The 13,521-nt window shown below is 38.7% G+C and overlaps 1 long non-coding RNA gene across 1 annotated transcript in view; it reads right to left on the bottom strand.

The window, feature by feature from the left end:
• LOC121110658 overlaps positions 1-13,521 on the bottom strand; it is a 94,694-nt gene that overhangs the window by 67,855 nt on the left and 13,318 nt on the right. The window contains exon 2 of the long non-coding RNA XR_005859605.2: positions 396-515. This is a non-coding gene — a long non-coding RNA (uncharacterized LOC121110658). The remainder of the gene's footprint in view (positions 1-395; positions 516-13,521) is intronic.

Below are 13,521 nucleotides of genomic sequence, written 5' to 3'. Positions count from 1 at the left end.
GTAAAGAGCATTTACACAGATCTGGAGACAGACAGACATACTATGAGGCCACACTGTCCTTGCTGCTGGACTAGCATTCAATGCAGAAACAAGCATTGAAATAATAATTAAATATATATATATATCAGCATAATTGTAAAGAGATCTATGTCATTGATAAAATGCTTGGAAAAATCAGAACTGTAACTCATGCAATCTCATTATGAATATATCTCCTTTTTTGGGATGTTTCTTCATCCATCCTTTTGATGTTTTTAATTCATAGGTCGCAGTTAACAGCAACTTGACAATTATTGCTATATTCTGATTTTTAGTTATTTAAATGCCTTAGGAATTAACACTATATATGGTGATTTGTAACAAATACAGCTATCAATCTACTGTTGTAGACTTACCTACTAACTGCTTACAGCTGACAGTTCAAATATGAAAGCACAAATTTCATCTTTCAGCAGCAAATATGCCTCTGGCATCTTCCTTTTGCATTTGTCAGTCATGAAGCTGTACAACAGATTCTGAGAGAAGAGAAGCAGCAGTGTCACCACAGCAGATATAAAATTGTTGGTCTTCAGGGATTTGAAGGAGAGGTTTGGTTTCATGGACTATAACTGATAATGCTTTGCAAACTTTCCATGGAATTGCTCTATTACATCAGTGTTTGACACCCAAATGTCTTAGGTAGTTCACTTGTTGCACTGAAGATCCTTATTTCAATACATTTCGACCTTCTTGGACAGGATTTACATCCTCTCATCACAGAACTGACAAAACATGTACAGTTACATTTTTAAAATGATCTAAAGCTTTTAATCTGTTTTTAACCATAATCATTTTAAAGGAATTAACATAATAAACCGAATTTCTGAAGCAATTGCTTTAAAAAGCCTTCACTCCACAGCCAGGTCAACGGGAACAGTGTAGGCAGAAGGTACTCTCCAGTCCCAATTTATGCTGCACTTTCTTTGCTTTATGCCATGTTTTCATCTGGAAATCAAACAATCGTAGGCCCTTGCATTGGAATTGTCAGGTCATAACCAATACCAATGGTTGAGCACCAGATGAGAAGGCATAGCTAACCCAGGGAACTCAGGTGCAAGCAATGCACCTAAATGACCAGAAGGAGTGGACCCTAGGTCTGCCTCTCCTCACCCTCATTGAAGAATTAGCAGTTGAGGGAGCAGTATCTCTCTGGATTGAGGTTATATTTCTCTTGATTTGTTACTGGTCATTGGAAGGGAGTGAGCTGCTTTTTCTTCTTGTTTCTTCTACTGTTCCATAGTGCTTATCTCAGTAGAAGGCCCTGTCACTGCCTTCTTTTGCCATATACCTCCACAGAGGCTCTTCTGTATAAAGTTCAGGAAGACCAACTGAACTAAGAATGATCAGCTAGGAGTTGGTAGAAACATTCCCCTCTCTAACTGAAAAACCTTTTGATTTTTATCTGTACGTGGGTCTTGGGAATGAATCTTGTTTGCAGTAATGATTTTGTTCCTTTCTTCCTTCTTCCAGGAGAAATACCTGGTTCATACAGTCTAGGTACTGTTTAGTGCAAATAAAATTCTCCAATACCTCCTTGGTCTGCAATCCCAGAGGAAACGTGTGATACGTTTTTTTTTGGTTTTTTTTTTTGTTTGTTTGTTTGTTTTTTTTTTTTACAGAGCAGATTTGCCTGAATTTAACATGATATAAGATGAAGAACTTTTGGGAGCCAGGGGGCCCATGGGCCTACTGCCCCCCTGTCATGGGCATAGATTGATCTAGATAACTCCATGACAGAGTATCATTTTATATGGAGGAGGCAGTTAGAGTTCTGAAAGAAGATCTCCATAAAGAGCAGCAAGCTATGCATTTCAAAGTGGTATCCTGATGATTTTTGCTTACTGGGGAGTAAGTGATCAAACATGTATCAATAGCTATGATAAATGGAGTGCAGGTGAAATGACACACTTTAGTAATACTACACTTCTTAAAAACAAGAGGTATCTAAACGTAGATTTAGTCTACATTTAATACTTGACCCTTTGTCTCTCTAGTTAGCAAAATCTCATGGGCATAATGTTACAAGTAATCACTGACTTAAAGCTAAATTCAAGTCTTCAAATAAACTCTTAATCATATGCCTAATTCTGTTTGCTCTTGCTATTTATACATGTCTTTGTCTGCAAATTTTATATTTACGTGTCACGTGAGTTTTTGAAGTGGACTCATAGTGGCGTACAAATAGGAAGTGGTGATTTTAATGTCTACTAATATTGAAAGATTTGAACATAGATCTTAAGATTGTTTCAGTGTTTCTCCAGCAGTCACTGCACACTAAGTAGCACATAGCAACTACCTGTTGAGTCTGTTTCTCAGTATTGACTAGAACTACTTGATCACAACTAATTGATCCTAAGGGATTTTCTTTGATAGTACATTATGACTCCTGTACTATTCTCTAACCAGAAAAAAAAAATCTGAGAAAGCAGAGAAAAACCGCTGTAAAAGATCACCAGAGATCATGCAGGTTGAAAGACCACTGCACAGTCATAGAAGAACATTATACAGCAAAAGAAAAGAAAAACACTCTATTTAGTGAGTTCCCTTTTTATGCAATATGTCAGGCTCTTGTTACAGTAGAAAACTCAGTAGGAATGCAAAAGCTGTAACAAAGAAAAACTCATTCACTACAGAGTATCTTGTAGTTGAATGCTCACACATAAATAGTATTTCTAAAGCATTTTGCTTTTAACTTTGAGTTGCTGAAGATTGCCATGGGAACAGAGGTGTCAGAAACCAGAAATTTTCTTTATCAGATCACAGATAAAGCCAACTTTCAACTTGCTTCCTTCAGTTTGGCTATTGGTTCTACACTCTGTCTAGAAATCTGGGAAATTTCTCCACACAGAAAAGATCCTCTAAACAACTGACTGAAATCAATAGTGTTCTGTCCTTTATTTTTCCCACCATTTTTCATTTGAAACACTGTTGAAATTTGCTCAGTAGAAAGTTAAAGTATAATTTAAGTAGAATACAAAATGAATGCAAAAATTGTCCAATGGCGTTCTTCCATAATAAATTAATATATTTATGAGGATTACATTTATTATAATAAAGGTATCTAGTTTCCTTGTTCTGTCATGCGTTGATACTCCAAGTGAGGATTTCAGGCACTTGAATTTAGGAAGAGTTGCATTTTAAGGAATGGAGGTGTTGACCTAACAGATGCAGTTCATTCCTAACTGTCACTTGGAAATGTGCAACCTCACAGTACCTATAAGTGATGTACCCATAGATTTACCTGTAAGGTGGGTAGTGTCTAAGACTTACTGAGGTTGCTCAAGAAATAGAATGAGGTGTGAGTTTCAGTAAAAGCTGAGCTATACCAAGGACCTTAAAAGGTGGAGAAATCAATGTTTAATGCTATTTCTGCTTCTGAATTTAACAGAACCAAAATCTTGCAGTCTTCCTCTGTTTAAAGCCATTACACTGCCCATAGTTTTTATTTTAAAAGCTCAGGAACCCAAATGCAGATGTATGAGATAAAAATCACTCTTTCTGCTCAACATTTTCCCAAAAGCAGTTCATTTCAGTGGGAAATGCCAACACAGCAAACCTCTTCTAAAGAAAGTCTAATACAAAATTGATTTATCAGTTGAGATGACAGCACACAAATTTCAAGTCTGGAGATAGTCTGCATATCATTGCTAAATCTCAACTTGAGAAAACATGCCAAAGGATCCTTGAAATTGCTATTTAATAATATAAAGTAAATAAATTTCTTAAACACTGGCTATTGCCGGGACCGTCTTCAACTGCAAATCCAATGAATTCCTAATAAAAAAGTGGGGGGAATTTTTTAAGTGAAAAGTAATGAACACCTTTCCACCAGAGATGGATGATAAGAAACAGTAGTCAATATTCCATTAGCATGTCCATCATAACCTTGGAAAAGAAACTTGCCTTATTTTAGGAGGCTAAAACAATTCTAAGTGAATTTTAACAACTAAATGAATGTACATGCTAATCTGAAGTTACATAAGTTATATAAATTAGCCATGTCTTCACTTGTACTGCACAAAAAAAAAAGTTAGTAACTCATTATCAGACCCATTACAAAACTCCTCATTGTGAGTACATACACTTTCATTGCTAATGTGTTCACGACTCCATTACAAACACCTCTTTTCAGAGGCTTAAATATCAATCGTACTGCTGAAATTCTGTATAAGTTCCTTCATTCTGGAAGATATTTTATAGATGGTTTTAACATAGTTAAAAAGCCAACACCTGTATAACTGAAATAATAACAGTTATTATTTTATATAATTACCTCAATTTCAAACATTCCTTTCCAATTACAGGCATTCAATTACCTCAACAACTCAACTCAAAACTGACAGGAAAATCCTAGCCAAAACTTTTTCAAGACTGAGACACTGAAAACATGAGGTGAATGTGAATGTCCTCATTTTCTTTCTTTAAATCAAGTTATTTGTTAGGAATATGTCATTTCTTGCAAAATGCTAGTATTTTATCTAGTACCTATAGTCCAATTAATCCACTGAGAAAACTAGACTTTATTTTGCTGACTCCTGTCTCATATATGTTGCCTGTAGGTACATTATTATAACTATTTACATGTAATACTGACATCATTTAAAATACCTTCCTCATCTATCTCATTTCACTTGGAATCAGGAAGCTTTTTTTGAAGCTTTGTGCTTCAAAAATACATCTTCAGATTTCATGTCGGCCCTATGAGTTTAGGATACATTTACTATTTCAGAGAAAAGGATACATGTGGAACTCAGGGAAGAATGTTGCAGTGTGTCCTCCACCTTCTTTTCATTTAGCTTCCTCTCTTACTGTTCGTTGTTTCAAGAGGCAGAGGAGAAGAAAATTCTGTGCTTTCCTACAAGTCTAAGAAGTCAATGTTATATGTAGTTTGACTTTCTAAACCAAAATGAATCATTTTTGTACTCTAGCTCAGTGATGCAAAGTGTAACGTTACTTGGATATGAATGTTGTCAAAATAAGGGAAACTAGCTGCACTGAAGCTATGGTTAATCCAAGTGTACTGAAAGATTAACTCTTCTAAGCCTTTTGAAAAATTTCACATACTTATTCTTTCTACATCAAACTTTGTCACATCTCAAGATGAAAAATGATCGTGCCTCAATGTATGTATTTTTCAAGAGAAGGCTTCAAGTTAAAACCCGTTAGAAAGATCATAGCATGAAAAGCTCCTTCCCCACTAATCTATAAGACTGGTTGTGTGACAGTTACATGTTAGTGCATAAGTGTGCTCCCTTCAGCAGGAAGGCTGGACATTTTTCTAGGCAGAGTGAAGTTTTCTAGAACATTTATAAACACACCCTAGCTAGAAAGATTCAAGCACATTTATATAAGCCAAACTAGACAGATGGGTTTCTAGGAGCTCACAGTCACATAGCTTAAGGGAAAACCTTAAGTACATCAACATCTATGGTATCTAATTTTGAACCTTTTTTTTTTTTTTTTTTTTTTTGGTAGAAAACTGAATACAATCTGCAGAATGCAGCTCATATCTGCCCACTTTCAGATTTTATGTTGGCAAGACTTGCAGACACAGAAGCATGCATCTGCATGCTTCTCAGAAATGTGGCTTTGAACAATCATTTTACAGAAAGGAGTTGAAATGTATGTCTTTAAAAAGATAAATGACACTGACTGCTGCACTTGTTGCTCCCATTCCACCTGGAGAGTACTGATTAACTGGATGCATTACACACCATGAAAAACAATTGTGAGGAAAGATAGTGGTGTGAGGGGGCTTGACAAATGAAACCGGGCATGTTTGAAGGATCACGGGTTCTTAAAACAAAACTCTGTGAATGCACAATTCTCCTTATATAGACATAGAAAATTCAAGAAATTGTGACATGTGTAAAAGGAGTTTCAAGAAAAGGTCAAATTCCTGCATAAACTTAAGATAAAATAAGGGGAGCATAAGAATTTAAAAACCTTTTTGTCTCGAGGACTCTAAAGCAGTAAATTTGATTAACCTTTTTCTTTTTTTTCAGAGAGGATATGGAAAACTAAAAAACAGTTGGATGGCTGTGACTGAGTTGGTAGAAGATTTAATAATATTAATGAGCTTAGAGAAATATGATGTCTAATGGACATAAATTGGCTTGCCTTTTGCGGAGTGCAACATTGCCACAAAAAGTCTTAAGGACTCAAAGATCATGAGAATAAAAGTAATCCTAATTCACACTGCTTACATGAATTTCTAAAAGTCTTTCACAACAGTTAGGGAGGATAAGTACCTATGAGAAGAAAAGGAAAGAAAGAGGACAATGCTTAGTCCTGTTCATAACAGAAACAAAAGTACAAAATGTTTTTTCTTCACAGTGAAGTCACAAGGGGAAGTCACAGGAACCTGTGCTGTGATGCAGCCTGTTTGACACTTTTCTGTATCGTTTGGAAGCAGCAAATGAAGTCTGCACATGGAAATGGAGAAGATACTGAAAACCTGAGAAGATATCTGAGGAAAGCATAAGAATTCCTGTGCAAAACTGAAGGAAGACTTTATAACATTGAGTGACTAAGTAATAGTATATCAGATCAAATTCAGTGTAGATAAACTGATAATATTGTTCAGGGTGAGCAGGGCACCAAGGAAGTGGAATTCTTAGCTTGTCTGTAAAATGGTGATCTTGGAGTTACTATCACAAGGAACAACTATCAGCTCAACACAACACTGTCAGAAAATCAAACAAAGTGCTAGGAGTCATAAGGAAGAAAACACTGAATAAAACAGATTATTAATATGTAACTACATAAACCATGCCTTATCCACATCTTGCAAACTAAGATGAAGAAGGGAGAACTGAAGAACTGCAACAATGATCTAGGATCTAGGAGCAATATTTATACTACTCTTGGAATAAGTACCTTGAGGATAAGCAAAGAAATTAAGGAGTAATACAATAATGATGTATATAATAATGAAACCGAAGGGGGTTTCAACAACATAGATATTTATTTGCACTACATACAGTAATGCTATAGAAAATTCTTGTCAGTATTTTGAATGTGAGCAGTCTGCATAGGTTTGAAAAAAAGGCAAAATATCAACTGAGAGCCATAAATACTGTGTTAAATAGGCTATTTAGTGCCTCTTCAGGATCAATAAGACCCTGATAAGCCAATTACTGATAAGCACTTGCTGTGCTTTTTCTAATTATTGGACACAGAATACAAATGTCTCCAAAATCATGTTTTTATATGCATCCCATATATCTTAATCTACTGCTTCTGCAAATAACTAAATCACACTGTCCACTGCAGGAGGCCCCTCTGACAACAAGAACTGTATCTCCCTCCCTTGTTACACCAAAGTCTCTCTCAGGCTTTGGGATTTCTCATGCCACTTGCTGCTGCACGGTCCAGTGCACCCATAGCTCTCATAACTGTTCACTGTGCTCCAAACCTTGGTGTGGGAGAAAGCGGAAGAGTGAGAGAAACATGCGTCCTCCTGACCTTGCATAGCACTGTCTCCACAAGAGTTTACCAAAGCGTTATCGTTTGTCTTGTTGTCAAAAGTAGTATACACTCTATTAGTGGAACAAAAACTTTTGTGTTAGCTCAGTCACCATCCCAATTATCCAATTAAAATATAACAGTTATCATTAGGTCAGCTATGGTAAGATTGATAGTTGTTTAATTGAAAAGTCCCTAAAACTGTCATAAAAGAAAACTTACTAACATCAACTACTTTTTCATAGTATTCTCACCCTTCCAGTGTCCTCTTAAGTCTAAAGGCCTCTGACTCCCATTCTTCCCCATGCAGAGGTCCTGGAACATCACCATGAGTTATCAGTATCCATGATAATTCAGCAAGAACAGAGCAGTGTTGGTGATAGGACCCTATTTATCTTCATTCTTGGATCTACTTGGATCAATTTTTATATGCTTTCTCACCATGGTGTTCTCCTCTTCACTAGTTTTCAGATGAAGATTGAAAGACATACAGCATTCTCCCATCACATGAGTTGGCATAAAGGGCTGCTGTGTGGCAGACTGATATTTTGACTGGTTTGCTAGACCCTAGATCTACTCCAGACACGACAAACTTTTGTGATACATGGTATTCACAGCGCTTGAATTACAAAAGATAGGCAAGAGTCAACTGCTAGAATTTTTTTAAAAGAAACTTAAATCAACTAAGGTTCAAGTCCTGTCAGGTCAATACAAAGCCTATCAACTTAAAATAGCTATGGCAAAAATTCTGTTTACCATGTTGTAAAGGATAGTGCTTGCATTCTGACTTCAAATCCTACCCTTACATGTTTCATTGGCCAGAAGACAAGAGAAGAGGGCTAGAGAAAGCAAAGGACAACAGCTCTTGCTTGGAAACCTCTCTAATGCAAAAGGTGCAATTATTATCACAATTTTTATTATTTTTTTATGTTTAGCCATGATGTCAGAGGCAGGTGGTGGTATGGCAGCAGAGGTGGAACCTTCCCACCAATATTCTCTTATACTGAGTCACTGTGGGACAGATGGCAGCAGAGAGGCAGTCTGACAAAATGGTTTCTGGCATGAGAGTGAGGATGGAGCAAAGGTGCACACTGAAATTCTGCCATGTGGGAAAGATGGCACCCATTTACATTCATCAATACTTGCTGAACATTTATGGAGACTAAACAGTGGCTGTGAGCACAGTGAGGCAGTGGGTAGACCATTTCAGCAGTGGCAACAGTGGGTTACCTCCACCAGTGCAGATTTTTATGGCGAACAACCTGCAGGTTCTTGTTCATAGCTGCTGAAAATACATAGCTAATGGCAGTGACCGTTGCAAAATAGGGTTTTGTGTAGTTGAGAATTTACACCGTCAAATAGTGTTATTGTGCTCCTTGTATGTGTTGTATTTCCATGGTCATTAATAGGTGGCATTACTTTTTGAGACACCTCTGTATTTTGTTCTCCTCCCTGTTGAATTTGAATTATGAAAAGGCTCGGTTTTAGTATGGTATTTCAGTGCTCTCACTTACCTCAATCGCCGAGGTTCACTGCTTCGGAGCTGTACCAGCCAGAATCACAGCGACTGATTGTGAGGTACACAGGGGTTTCAGTCGGTCCCTTTATCCAGGGAACCCCGAAATAACAGAGCAGCCCAGCAGCTCTCGCAAGAGCGGCTGACGTGAAGTGGGTGTTGCCAGGGCAATGGCTCTGCATCCACGCCCTCTGCCTAGGAAAAGCCCTGGGGAGGGCAGCGATGCCTTGCTGCCTACCAGGACAGAGAGAAGTCAGGGTGTGTGAATCACGTGGGCCGTTCAGACAAGGGGAAACGGTAAGCCACCTATTTGTGCAACTACACAGGGAGGCGGGTTGTTATCTCTCTGTGAGGGGAATGATTTTCAGGGCAAACCCCGGGCGAATCAGCGGGCAGGCAGGGCGGGGCACCTTGCGATATAGGAGAGGGGTTAGCACTTAACACTTAACAGGTCACTTAACAGGTCGTTGCTCTCTGGACACACCGAGGTGCAACTATGGTCACCACACGGCAGCAAGCTGCTGCTAAAAGGGACATGGGGACTAAGACTGAAAGCATGAATATCTATGCCGCAGTTCAGGTCTCAGGCTGCAAAGAATGCCAAGCCCTGTCACTGCTACAGGAGGGCAGCTGGGATACCACCTGTGTGCGGTGTGAGCAGGTGGATAATCTGCTCAGCCTGGTAGTAGAGCTGTAGGAGGAAGTGGTTAGAGAATCCGGGATTGTGGGAAGGAGACTGGTGGAGTTGCACTCTGCCATCCCTACAGGAAGGGTCTGGGGAAGATGCTTCTGAAGCAGGAGGGATCATCTGCCATCTCACAGTCAGGGGGGAAGGGGTGACCTCAAAGATAGCGAGGGATGGAAACAGGTCCCCATTTGGGGCAACAAGCAGACTGCCACTCAGCCTGTCCCACTTTCCCAGGTGCCCTTACATAACAGGTATGAGGCTCTGGAGCTGGAGGGACTGGGGGATGTGGATGTTGGTGAAAGTCCATCTGTGCAGGAGAGGTTGCCCAAGGCTGGCAGAGGTCTGCCAGGACCATGAGCCTCTAGGTGAGGGTGTGGGTAGTGGTTTCTGTCCCACTGTAAAAGTGGAACAAGTCAGAGTCCTCCTCATGAAATTGAATGTGTATAAGTCCATGGGGCCAGGTGATATCCATCCTAGGGTTCTGAGAGAGATGGCTGATGTGGTTGCTGAGCTGCTCTCCATCATATTTGAAAAATCATGGCTGTCTGGTGAATTCCCTGGTGACTGGAAAAAGGGAAATGTTACTCCCATTTTTAAGAAAGGGAGAAAGGAAGACTGGGGGAACTACAGGCCAGTGAGCCTCACCTCTGTGCCTGGAAAGATCATGGAACAGATTCTCCTAGAAGCTGTTAAGGCACATACGAGACAAAGAGGTGATTTGAGACAGCCAGCATTGCTTTACCAAGGGCAGATTGTGCCTGACTAATCTGGTGGCCTTCTATGATGGAGTTATGACTTCAGTGAACGGGGGAAGGACAGTGGATATCATCTACCTGGACTTCTACAAGGCCTTTGACATGGTCCCTCACCACATCCTTCTCTCTGAATTGGAGAGGTGTGGATTTGAAGAATGGACTGTTCAATAGATTAGGAATTGGTTGGCTGGATGCAGCCAAAGGGTTGTGATCAATGTTTGTGTCAGGGTGGAGACTGGTCACAAGCAGCATCCCTCAGGGATCAGTGTTAGAACTGGTGCTCTTCAACATCTTTATCAACAACATAGACAATGACATCGAGTGCATCCTCGGCAAGTTTGCAGATGACAGCAAGCTAAGTGATGCAGTTAATACATTGGAGGGAAGGGAAGCCATCCAGAGGGACCTGGACAGGCTGGAGAAGTGGGCCCATGAGAACCTAATGAGGTTCAACAAGGCCAAGTGCAGTGTGTTGCACTTGGGCCAGGGCAATCCCAGGTATTTATACAAATGAGGAGAAGAACTCCTTGAGAGCATCCCTGTGGAGAAGGACTTGGGGGTCCTGGTGGACAAGAAGCTGGACATGGGTCAGCAGTGTCCGCTTGCAGCCCAGAAAGCCAACTATGTTCTGGGCTTTGCCCTGCATTAACAGAGGGGTGGCCAGCAGGGAGAAAGAGATGATTGTCTCTATCTACTTGGCTCTTGTGAGGCCCCATCTGGAGTACTGTGTCCGGGCCTGGAGCCCCCAGCACACAAGAAAGATGCAGAGCTCTTGGAATGAGTCCACAAGAGGGCCACCAAGATGATCAGAAGGCTGGAGCACCTCTCCTATGAAGAAATCCGTATTGCACAGATTCAAAAAAAAAAAAAAAAGTTCATATTTGGGTTTTGTTCTACTTGAATAAAGCACTATACTTTAACCACTGAATAAATGGATATCTCAGTGAAATTCAGGGAAGAGTTCTCACACAAGAACAGTTCTCAGACTCATTTATTTAACCTTTATTATTATTACTATTAATAATAATTATTATTATTTATTTTGCTTTTCATGAGCTAGGCACTCATACAGAATTGTAATTTATGCATAATTTTTTTTTTTTTTATCATCCTTTCTCTTGAACGCACTGTGGCTCTAAAACTATTTACATCCAGGTCATACTAAAGCACCTAACAACCCACAAATTAGCTAAGTGAAAGCTCATTGTGATGCAGAATTCTTCCTCTTCTTTATCATGATAATAGCTCATTAATATATCATTTTTAAGGAAGTTTATCATAGTCTACAAGAAAAGTAATCAAACACTGTTACTGAAAAGTTACTATTTTACACTCCTATAAAACAAATATATATTTATATATGTATGTGTATATATTCTAAGTTGAGGGTGGCCCTTTGGCTGAGTTGTTTGAATTGAGCCTGTTGCAAATCTCACACCATTTCTGAGCTCTTACAAAAGTGATTTAAGAAGAATGTGTCTGAGATACCTCAGAGAACTCTGAAATAGTGAAAGTCAGATTATGCTTCTTTCTGTCTCTTGGTGTTCTCGCTTCTGTTACCAAGCAGAAACTGGAAATTGATTTCATCAACTCTCAGTCTGAAAAGAATGACCTCTAGATTCCATGTAATGATAGTAACATCAATTCTGTCTTAGAAAAGCAACAACTTTGACAAGAATGGTAACAGGTCTCAAAAAAGAAATAAAAAGTAATCAATTAAACCAGTTAATAAGCTACATGGTGCATTCAAAATATAAACAAATGTGACTATAACAAGAACACCTGATGTACTTCTACTTCAGCTCATTTCCTGTGGAAGAAAAGCTGATTTGGTAACTTTCTCTGCACTATGGTCTATGTCAGAATGTGCCTTCAATCACTTCTGTATGTACTGAACAATTTCAGAAGAAATTGAGAGAGGAGACACAGCCTCCAAAAATAATTGCATGTCTGTAGGTTTCAAGAAACTAGACACCCGGGTAGAGGAGAAGATCCTTCCTCAGAGAAAGGCTGCAGTATGACCTTAAACCTTCTCAGGCTCCAAATTAAAAAGCATCCTGAGAAATCTGTAGGAAAACTGACTGCCTTGGATTCTACATTTTGGAGAAATATTTGTTACTGGGATCATTAGATAATTTTAAATTTCTGCCATCTGTTATTTCTTTTCCCATTTTACTCACAGAACAAAAAACATTAACTGACAAATAAATACATTTTCTACAACTGCTACCTTAAACATGGGTATTTTCTATACTAGAGAACAAGAGATTAGGAATAGGATGAAGCATCCTAATGAACCTAGGCATAATGTAAATTAAACAACATTTATTTCAGTTTATCTCAATTATTTTAAAAGAAAATAAAAGATATTGTAGTGAAGCATTCCAGGAAAAATATTAATATGTGTATTTCACACTTTACTGGCTCTATTAGTGTACACTGTACAGACAAGCCTTACCCTGCTTGGCTAGTTTCATAAGGAACCATTTCACTGATTTATTTTTACCCCTGAAGTATGGAATATTCAGCAATAGTTGTTTAGCTGTACTTAATTAAATGTGGCATGAATCAAAGAGAGGCATTTTGAAAGCAAAAGCAGTCAGTACAGAGAAAGGAAAAGCCTATGAGATGTGCCCCTGAGTTTTTTCTTCTAAAAAAGCAGTATCTTTTGTCAACAACTTTATCCAAGAAAAAAAATCTGTTTTCTTTTTTTTTTCTTCCTTTTTTTTTTTTTTTTTAATGCACATCTATTGCATACCCAAGGAAATTAATGAAATATTCAATGAGAACTCACATCCAGCACAGAGAACAGCTGTTAAGTACAACTTGGGAAGTCACATTTGCCCATAGTACTTAGGTGCCTTAGGTCTCCCCTGCACAAATCAGTCAAGTGACAAGTAAAATGAGAAGTTATCCAATAAGGACAAGCTGTAAATCAGACAAACCTTCATGGAGGTAGACAGATTTATGTGTCCTCAGGTTCTGAAGCAAAGATTTTACTGGGAGGAAGGAAGGCAGATGTTTACGCACACACATAGAGAAGTAATTTATGTTTG

The sequence above is a fragment of the Gallus gallus genome, chromosome 4, assembly GCF_016699485.2.
Source record: "Gallus gallus isolate bGalGal1 chromosome 4, bGalGal1.mat.broiler.GRCg7b, whole genome shotgun sequence".
NCBI lineage: Eukaryota > Metazoa > Chordata > Aves > Galliformes > Phasianidae > Gallus > Gallus gallus.
The sequence above is the reverse complement of the archived record's forward strand: the minus strand, read 5'-3'. Positions and strand labels throughout refer to the sequence as shown.